Genomic DNA, 11,350 nt, shown 5'->3' with positions numbered 1-11,350 from the left:
AGCAGCCACCAGGGCTGTTTTTCAGAGCCACACCGAATAAAAAATGTCTCTAGATCCAGACAGTAAATGAGTTGGAAGTTAAATTATCCAGAGTCTTTGTAGAGGGAGAGCAAACACATCATCCTGGCACCTTTTGTTTACTGATTGGATGCCAACAAGGTTACTATTGGGAACCTGGAGCTCCGTTAGCCAATAGAAAAAAGTATGCTCTGGTTGCTGGCTGCGACTGAACTTGGCATTAGTATTCTCCCAGCACCCCAAATATGCCATTTGTATCTTTTCATTTAGAACACTAATTACAGAGAATAATTCTAGGTTTTAGTTCTCAAAAGAACCCTTCATGTTATGGGGGACCGTAGGGCTGCTCAGTTCATATGTCAACCCTAATTAAAACCTATCTCAGAATTCATTAAAACCTGGCTCTACTGTTTAACATCTTTTAAAGCAGAGCACCTTTGGATGAAAAACACTGCACCCTCCATTTTTTACCTTTTTTTCAGCTTTACTTGTTAATTAATAGAAACCATTAATTTGGAGGGCTGTATTCAAAATGGAATGAAAGGTAAAGAGGTAGTCTTTGTATAGCTCTCTAAAGATTTTCTATGGGAGAGCTAAGGGAAGGGGGGAAATGCTTATTGCAAAAGTCCTGAATTGACATGATTGTGTGTTTACTGGGTATGATTAAGACCAGCGTTACCGGCAAAAATCTGATCTATACAATGGGGAAAAAATTCTGTTGGAATGCCAGAGAAAAGCAGGGTTTTACTGGTTGAGAAATGTATAGAATAAAAGCCCACACTTCCTCCCCTGACTTTGTGCCAGTCAAAGGAGAACTATCACTCCTACTTTTGCCATTATTCTGGTCTGCTTCATTTGTTTTGGTCTCTGCCCATCGTTTTTATTAACACGAGAACTCTTAATAAGGAAAACTCCCTCTTATCAGTGGATATCACTACTTTTCTTGCAATTTAAAGCATTAATCTTAGTAATTTGCTCAGGGTCAAACACTGGTGGTAGACTGGAGAAAATGCTGGTCCTGGGGCCAGGAAGGCTTATCTTGCTGAGTTCAAATCCAACTTCAGATACTAGCTGTGTGACTCTAGGAAAGTCACTCAATCCTGTTTACCTCAGTTTCATCATCTATAAAATGATCTGGAGAAGAAGTCAGTACAGTATCTTTATCAAGAAAACCACAAATTGGGTCATGAATAATAGGATACAACTGAAAAATGATTGAACAGCAACAAGCAGGCCAAATAGACACTATGAATCTGAGGCACAATTTTAACCAGTTTTCCTGAATCTTCAGTCAGTTCTCTATCCATGGTGCTAGAACATTTCATTTCCATCCAAGGTGGGAAAAAATTATGCTTAACCTAAATCTCTGTAGCAAACTATTCCACTTGGATTAAAATGTTTTTATTTTGTCTTATGTGAAAATGAGCAGAGAAAAGCAAGATGAACTTCAGCATTTCAATTATGCCCTTTGCGGTGAACTAACTCACTCACTCTCTCTCTGTGTATAGTATGAACAAGAATCGTGCAAATGGGCAGGTATGGATGGATAATGATGTGTTTTGTAGGATAGAAGTTAGACAACAATAATAGAGAATGGATCCATTGGAATATTGGAGCATGTGGGGGGGAAAAGAGTGGAAAATTTGGTTCACTCATATTTCTGTCTAATGAAGAATATTTTATTTTTGTCAGGCAGAATGAATGGGAAGCTATGCATTCGTTTCATAGATGAGCATTCTGGCTGCCGGGCACAGTGATACAAAAGACAATATTCCTTTGTTTGAGGATGTAGAGAATATAAGTATATCCTTCCTTGGAATAGCTTCTGCTGCCTTGAAGCAAGGATGGCATAAGAGAGTATGAAGTTTTGCTATGAGGAGGAAAAGGTAAAGCATGAGGGAGGACTGGACTTTTAACCCATTTGTTGTAGGCAAAAGCCCTAAACTAAGGAGCAGCGCAGCCTCTACCAGGCTTTACATACTATCCACAACTCTAAAAGAATAATTAACCAGATGTCAGATAGGGCCAGAGGGTCTAAATGGGACTGGGTTTATAGGCTTGAACTTGGAAGTGAGAGGATGAGGGATGTAGACATTTTCCAATTTTGTGTCTTTCAGTGAGGAAGCTTCTATATCCACTGAATTTCGGGCTGAAATAAGGATTTTATGTGCTAGGCAGTATGCTAAGTACTTTACAAATATGATCTCATTTGATCATCAAAATGATCTCAGGAAGCAAGTGCTGTTATGATCCTTAACTTCTGAGGAAACTGAGGTAGACAGATGTTAAATGACTTGCCCAGAGTCACACAGCTAAGAAGTAGCTGAGGTCAGACTTGCTTTGTATTTGCCTCAGATCTTCTAGCCTTCCATGAACATTGCATTTTTAAACAATCCTCTTCAACTTTGGTCTAGTTCTTTGGTATGTGGCAAAAAAAGAGATTTCCAATGAGAATGGAGAAGCCTCCCAGGCACATCTAGAACATTTGTTCTTCCTCCTCACCTCTGTATGAGGACCCTTAGTTGCCCTCATTGTCTCCATCAACTGTCCATTCCCACCCAAGACCATTGCTGGAGTCCTCCATTGATCTCACTCTCAAAATCATTTTATGAAAAATTGAATTCATCTTTTATCAACTTGTCTGTGTCATGGTGAATCTGCCATTGGAATGTAAGTTTCTCAAGAGCAGAGATGGATTCTGTTGATTTATTTATTTATTTATTTTTGGTCTTCCCAACCTTAGCTTAGGGATTGTCTGATTTTAAGGAATTAATAAATGTTTATGGCATGGAATTGAATAGAATGATGGCTTTTCATCTTATTCTTGAACTAAGCCAGATTGTATCCTAATTTCTCATCTCAATTAGAAATCGGTCTACTTTTTTTCTGGGAAACAGTAGGTAAAATGCTAACCCCTTATCTGTCATATTCAGAAAGACCTCAAATAATTTCAGGTTTGCTTCAGCTGTGATGATATGAGAGCTGAGATCTTGGAGGTTCATCCTTAACTCCCACAATTTAAACAATAAAAATCATATGTTGAAAGTCATCATATCTTATGTGACTTTGATATGTTATCTTGTCACTTCTCAGCAAAACAGATCTCCATTTATCCCAGCAAACATTATTTTTTCATGCTGTATATTTACTAAGCTCAAGCATCAAATTAAGTGCAAATTCTACAATGAAGATGGTGATCAGCTTATTTTAATAATTGGAAAGCTGATCAGTAAATATTCATTAGATTATCATTAGAACAAGATGATCCTATTCATCTTCCTTATATTCACTGACATGCACTCTTGAGCTAAATAGCTATGAATGTTTCCTCTTACTTAAAGATTTGATCTTGGATCACATAATAAATACGAATAACTGACATTTACAAAGTGATGTAAACTTTGCAAAGGGTTTCATGTATATGATTATTGCTTTGTGACAACTGCTGGTATCACTGTTCTTATTTCATAGGGAAGACTCCTCTGAGACTGCCCAGGGTCACCCAGCTAGGAAATAGCTAACCCAATATTGGAACCAGATCTCTTCTCACTCAATGGCTCTTCTACAATATCCTCATTCCACCCTTCCACCTTCTATCAAAGGTTATTTATGAATGTGAAGTCAACATTTTTGGATGTCATTTTATAAGTTGTTTTCTATTAGGTTTCCATACCATGACTACTAGTGGGTCCCTTTACCCATATCTCCATGTGCTCAATTCTGCCATAATTGTAAGGAGTAAGGAAATGTAAGGAGAGAGGTATTCATCAGATCACAATAAATCAGTGTCCTGGACATTTAATCCTTCCCTAACTCAAAAGAATAATTATGCCTTAATAGAAAGTCTAATAACAGGCTGAGGCCCAGGAGGATGGTCAGAGAAGCAAAATCAAGGGTATTATGATTTGTGCTCACGCTGTGTCTTTGAACTCCTACCAGGAAAGTTAGGGAAGCCGAGCTCTCTATTCCTTACAAAAATAATGTTATTTGTTTTCCACTTTTCACTTTTTCAAGGCTGGGTTATGACACTACAGCAGGGATTCTTAGAAAAATGGCCTGATGGTAACAGTTACACACTTCTCAGCAGTCCTGAGACTTTTATCTCATCACCTTCTCCTATCAAATGGAACAGAACTTCTCCCCTCCCCACTTCCCACTGCTCAAAACAGATCAAACTTTCCAACTCACTAATAAGAAAATAAAGTTCTTAAACACAGTCCAACTGAAAAAAACCCCACCATCCAAATGTGTAAGTTGAAAGTCTATAGATTCCTACATCCCTCATTACTGATTTTCACAGGTTTAATTGGTTATACTTAGCATTTTAGAGAGGCGACATCTCTACAGCACCCCTTTCCCATTAACAGCCTTGCTGGTGTTGACACTGAATACTGAAACTTCAGGGCATTGTTAGGGTAAGATTTTGCTTGTGTTTCTGAAAGGTGGTAGGTAGGATGTGAGATGGAGGAAGCAAGAAGAATACTTGACTGATTGGTCATTTCCACGATACCAGACTCCTGAAAGGAATGAAGACTGGATAATAAATACATCATGTCAATGGGATTTGACTAAGATTAAAGCAGTTTGACTCCCTCCCAGTACTTCACGTCATATAAATTAGGATTTGGTGGATTCAGAGATTGGAAAAGGGGTAGAACATGTGTCATTGATTGACAAGATGCTAAATCACTCTTCTTGGTCAGGCAAATTTGCACTATCCCATTGGGGTAGCTCAACTGCTGATCATGCTGGAAGTGCTTCCTATTAGAAATAGAGTACAAGCTCTCTTAGGCAATGAGCATGGTACTGCTATGGATTAGCTTCTTAATGAATACTTGATGGATTGATTTGAATTAGAATCATTGCCTAGTCCCTTTCTTTTGCTGTTGTTGTTTAATCACTTTAGGGTCACATCCAACTCTCCCTGACCCCTTTTGAGGTTTTCTTGGCAAAGATAGTGGGGTACTTTGTTATTTCCTTCTTCAGCTCATTTCAGAGATGAAGAAACTAAGGCAAACAAATTAAGTTACTTGCCCAGGGTCACATGGCTACTAAATTTCTGAGACCAGATGTGAACTCAAGAAGATGAGGTTTCATAATTCCAGGTGTGGCATTCTATTCACAGGAGTGCCACCTAGATGCCCAGTCTGAGATTTGACATGTATCAAAATTAAGGGGCTGAGCTCTGACCTACTGGTTGATAAGTCCTGCCATCTTGAATTTGATGGCTCTTTGAAAAGGTCCTACTAGACCATAAAGAAATTTTCAAAATATTTTTGGTATACCTATAGGTTACTTTAAGCAAGCTTGTTTTCTTTCATTCAGTTTCTTCATCCACAAAAATTAGGATGGACCAAAATGGTCACTTTGATACTTTCCAGCTCTATGTACTGTGAGTGGTAGGAAATGTTGAAAGATGATGCCGATGGTGTTGAAGGGATTGGGTTTGTATACAACAGTGTAGGCTACATTTAGAGTATACAGAGGGTACTGGCACAATTTACAGTCCTCCTAAGGTCGGCACTAGTTTGCAAGGATTGACTCTAACTGAAGGCAAACTTTCCTACTCACTCCCTGCTGGGAGCTTCACATGAATTCCAACTCCCAGAGTGTGCTGAAGCCAGTTCCTACTGGCTTTGGACAATACATTGTTCAATTTTTAATGTGAGCATTCACAGCTTAGAAATTGGCAAACATTACAAATCATTGCTTAATTTATTATGATTTTGATTATCTAAGCTTAAGAAAGTGATGGGCAAAATGTTCAGAAGGCCCATTAAATTCTACATGTCATGCATGCATTTCCTTGAGTTTCCATGTCAAACTTTCCAAACATCCCACTGCCTGAAACTCAATAAAACAACTCAAAAAACTCAATCTTTATCACCATGATAGGATACCATATAATTTATGCTAATCTTAGATTATCAAGAATTACATTATTATAAAAAATAATTTTATCATTTATTAAGGAAATAAGAGGACTGACAGGATTGGGAATGCTACATAATAACTGTCCTTTGTTCATCCTTGTATATGATTATGTCCATGGAAATCAAAATCATATTATAAAAATAAAGTATTCTTCAATTCTAGGATGGGCTGTTATACTCTAAAAGACTTTTTATTATTATTTTTATTAAATTTTATTCTAAGAAGATTTTTCCTCCCATCTACTCTCACTTTATACCCATCATTGGCTTTCTTGGGTCTTATTTAGATCTAGCTTAAGAAAAATTAAGTTGAACTCTACATTGTACTTGCAGTTGGTATTTCTTGGCTTTGTGCTAATTTCCTGTGGATTACTATTTTCTCCCCCTGAAGATGTTTCATAATTCTTTTTTATTTTATTTTTTTATTAAAGCTTTTTATTTACAAAACACATGCATGGGCAATTTTTCAACACTGACCCTTGCAAAACATTCTGTTCCACAATTTCCTTTCCTTCCCCCCTCCCATATGGCAGGTTAGTCAAATGATGTTTCAGAGTTCTGAAACATATTTTATTTCACCAAAATCTCAAAGGAACTGAGGATTCCATCAGTGATTTAATGTTCATGACAGGGAAGACTACTCCAAAGCCAGCTGTATACCTGATCTTCCTGACTCAGTTTCCAATTTTTTGACCTGCAGGAGTGCATACTTCATGGAAAATACTATCAAACATCATTGTGAGAAAAGATGCTTCAGATTGGTTATGAAGCTTAGATCATAGATTCAGAGCTAAAAGGACATGTCAGTGTAGAATCATGATGCAGAATTAGAAAGGATCACAGAGGCCATTTAGTCCAACCTTTTCATTTTACAGATGAGGAAACTGAGGCCCAGGGATATTCTCAGAATGCTCAACTGCAACACAAGAAGGAAGCACTAGTTTTATGTGATTCTTTTACAAGGACTTACATTAAGAGTTTATGACACTTATTAATGAATAAGACCTTGTAAAAACAAATTTAAATTCGCCCATCTTCCCAAAGGAAAGGCACATTGCTGACGCCAACGTGTTTTTCTGAATTCAGACAAAACCAATATTTTTCCATGTCCTTGCTTAAAACAGGTGCTGACTGTTGATTAATTAAGTCTCAAGATGTTACTTCTGCTGAAATCCTCCCAAACTCAACTTAAATGGAGACTCTCAACCATACTGTTTTCTCTTACCCCACCCCCCCTCCCTTTTGTGGAATTCTCCAGAACACCACATGGCCAGCTTTTAAGATTGTTTTCCAGATCACTGAAAACAAGAAAAGACTCCCTCCCTCTTTCTTTCGAGGACAGAAACTTGAAGATGTTTAAAATCTGTGAGAATAATTTCCAAAAATAGGAGTGAGAAAAAAGGAAGATGGCGGTGATGGTGGTGGGGGACAGACAGAGATAGGGAAAGCCAGAGGCAAAATGATTGCACTATTTCTGTGCTAGGGATGGTGGCTTTCTGCTTTTGTGAAAGCACAGAGAAGAGGTCACAAAGAGCTATTGATTCTGGTCATTATTTTGGAGAAGCTAACAGAGGAAGGGTGGTTCTGTATCATTATAGACTCCAAAGAGGTTTTATAGGACTCTTTCTGAAAAATGACACCCTAACCTCTCCGAGGATGTTGATGGCCATAGACAGTGCCTGTTTAAGCACAATCCTACCCAGTAGATAGAAGGAGAAGTCTGCTGTGGTTTCCTCGAAAGTTAACTTTTTAATGTAAAAAGGTCAAAATTAATGAAGAAAACAGTGAATTCAAAGTTCCTGGGAGGAACATCCCCATGCTTTTAGCAATTTATTGGAAATGAGGGAGGAAACGCAGCCCCTTTAACATTTTCAAGCTTTCAAAGCCTAATGAAGCTTACCCCCTCCTGGAGTTTCTACTGAGTTAAAATTTCTGCTAGGAACTGGCTCATTAGCATTAAATGGATGCAGACCATCCAGCCCCTCCTCAGTGGGGCTGCTTCAGATGCCTTACCTTGCTAGCTTCGATTCAATTGATGAAATATTGCCATCTTAACGATGGCCTCAAGATTTTTAAAAATATTCAGTGCATTGATGTTGATCGTAATATCCTTAGTCTCTCTAAACATTAGATGCTTCTTTCCTCCCATTTTTAGCAGTGTCTGAAAAAAAAATAAGCATCTTTTCCACACAGTTCCCTTCTTTGAATTTGAGAGAACATTTCCTCCCTTTTCTCATTGTCATACTCCATTATATTCATCTGTGGATCTCATTCTTCCTTTTGAATAACCATGGGGAAAGAAACCTTGTTGGATAGACAGTGGGTCTTGCTCATTTTTGCAAACTCCTTCTGGCTCAAGGTAGGGCCTTAATAAGTGTTGATTCAAAGGGATAGTTCTGAGACAAGATTATTCTCATTACCGTTATTAATGTCCATTTTTCCAAGACAAGTAGTCCAAACTCGTTTGAGGGAGTGCCTACCAACTGGGGAATGGCTGAGCAAGTGGTGGTGTATGTGTGTGTGTGTGTATGTGTATATATATATATATATATATATATATATGTATATGTTGTGTGTGTGTATATGTATACACATATATATGTTGTGTGTGTATATGTATACACATATGTATATGTGTGTATACACACACTCGTGATGGAATACTATTGTGCTATAAGAAATGACAGGCTACATGGTTTCAGGAACAAAACAAAAACTGGGAAGACTTAAACGGATTAATAAAAAATAAAGTGAGCAGGATCAAGAGAACATTGTACATGTTAATAGCAATACTGTAATGACTATCAACTGTGAGAGACTTACGTCTTCAGATCAAGACAATGAACCAATATAGCGTTAAAGGACCCTTGATGCAAATTGTTCTCAACCTCCAGAGAGAACTGAGGGAGTCTAAATGCAAAGTGAAATACATTAAAATTATTTTTCTTGTTTCTTTATGTGTTTCTGTGTTTTCTTTTGTAGAGTGTGCTTCTTTTTGCATATGGCTCGTATGGAAATATATTTTGCATAACTGAATGTATATAATTGGATTTATATTGCTTCCATTCTTAAGGTGTGGAAGAAGGTTAGAAAAAAAGAAAATGTGGAACTCAATTTTTAAAAATATGAATACGATTTTTAAAAATATTTTATCAGGAAATATTTAATGAAATAACTAAAATATATTAAAATCAATAAGCAAGGGATCAATAAGTCAAAATATTTTATAACAATTTACGTCTCCCTAAAAAGGGCATTTAACAATTAACAATTACATATTTTCTCAGACACACATACAGCTTCATCACCTAATGCTGGAGCAAATGCTACATTTTGTGTTTCTGCTCTGATAGGAAAGCAGATACTTGACAGCAGGGATTTTTCCCCCTTTATATTCTCAGTGCCTCATAGGACATGGTGCATAGTAGTTGCTGAATAATGATTAATTAGTTGATTTTAGAATCTGTTCAAATGAAGCTTAATTTTCATGTTTATAAGAATTGGAAGTGATTCTGTCTCCCTACTCTCATTTTGCTTTTGTTTCTTTCTCCATCTCTCTGGCTCCCTCTGTATGTCTCTTTCTTTCTGTTTCTGTCTCCCTCTCTTTTCTTCCTTCCCTCCCTCCCTGCCCTCACTTTCTGGGCCTTTCAGAGAAGAGGGGTTCTGACTCTTGTCATTAGTTTGATTGAGCTTTCCCAGAATAAAGCTTAGTTAGTGAAATGACTCTGTGGGCAAAGTAATATCCCTCCTGAACTTTACCAAAATCAAAGAGGAATTTCACCAAAAGAAACTAATTCTTTTCAAGGTTTATAATACTTATGCAAAATACATGAAGTAAAGTTTTTATTTTCTTATAATGTTTAAACTTTCATGTTTAAACTTTTCTCCCTGCTCCCTCTAATATTTGAGATTTTCTTGGACCATAGCATACCTTTGTCCATTAATCAATGAACATTTAATAGCTGCCTGAGAACAATTTTACATTTCTCCATTTTTATTTTCTTAATCACAAAACCCCAGCATCTCAGATTTTTAAAATTTGGGTGATATTTCTGCCTAATGATAACCTTGAGCAAATCATAACTGAAAAAATATTCCTCCTTGAATGTCTGCTATAAATGGACATTCAGGACCTACTTGAAGGCATTGAATGGGACAGAATTGCTCACAGAACTGGAGCATCTCTAAGTGTTGCCAAACTTTTCTTTTCTTCAAGTGTAAAAATAATTGTTTTTTTTCCCCCGATTTCCACTCAAGCCTCTTGTTTGTGCTTCAAAGGTCAAATAATTGTCTTCTATATTCCCAAAAGACAAAACCATTCAAATCCCCCCCAAAACAAAAAACAAAAACAAAAAAAGCAAAACAAAAATCAACAACTCAAAACTCCTATCTTGCCCTGTCCTCTTTTTCCTGGGCTAAATCTCCTCAGTTCCTTCAAATGTAATAGATACCTAGAATCCTTCCATATTGGTTAGAGTTTGATTCTATGTTGTATATAAATGAGCAAAATTTGAAATATAACATTTAATTTTTTATATAAATTTATGATTAAGCAAAAGTATTTAATTAAATTTTGTTGAATATCTTCCAAATTTTGTCCCTTGGACTGACCCTTGCAGATACAGACTTATCTAAAATTGCTTCTTTGTTGGAAATTATCCCAAACGGCACAGTTTAGGGTTAAATTGAATGTGTTTCCAACGAATCCCTAGGAAGCTGGGAAAGCTACCTTAGGCAAACCTGTTTGTACAGAGACTGACATAAGGGAAATTAAAGGTAAAATGGAAGCTTTCAATTACAGTATGGTGGAACCAGAGGCAGCTCTAGGAAAGCTGGACCAAAAAAAAAAATACCTTGTTTACCCATATCACATTTATAAAGATAACATCTAGTTTAAGTTGCCTTGAGGGCTAATCTTGAAGGAGATGGAAGTCACCCAAAGGTAGCTGTTCAAATTCTCTCTTTGTAAATGAGGAAACTGAGGTCCAGATTAAGTCACTATCCCAAATTCACATAGGCAATACGTATCGGAGATAAGACTCAGACTCCGACTCCAAATGGTGGATATTTTTCTATATGAGTATAGATTTTTTTTTTTTAGCATCAGCTGCTAATATAACACTCCTCATTTCTTTATCATTCCCTCTTTGAGTTCCTTTTTTCCATCTGGGTGCCCTATCTCCACTTCAGTATCCCATAAGCCATCTAGAATCACTCTTAACTGCCATAGCCTCAGGAATCAAGATTATTGGAAGATGAATGCTAAAATCTCCCTTTCATTCTCCTGCTATATTTTCCAATCTACAGTTTGTCCCTCAGGGGCTTGCTTCTTATTTCTTACTTGGTTCAATTTGGCTAGATTGCAGACTTTAAGTTTGGGAGTGGGAACAGCTTTTAAT

The sequence above is a fragment of the Sarcophilus harrisii genome, chromosome 4 (genome assembly GCF_902635505.1).
Source record: "Sarcophilus harrisii chromosome 4, mSarHar1.11, whole genome shotgun sequence".
Lineage (NCBI taxonomy): Eukaryota > Metazoa > Chordata > Mammalia > Dasyuromorphia > Dasyuridae > Sarcophilus > Sarcophilus harrisii.
This window is presented reverse-complemented; position numbering follows the sequence as displayed.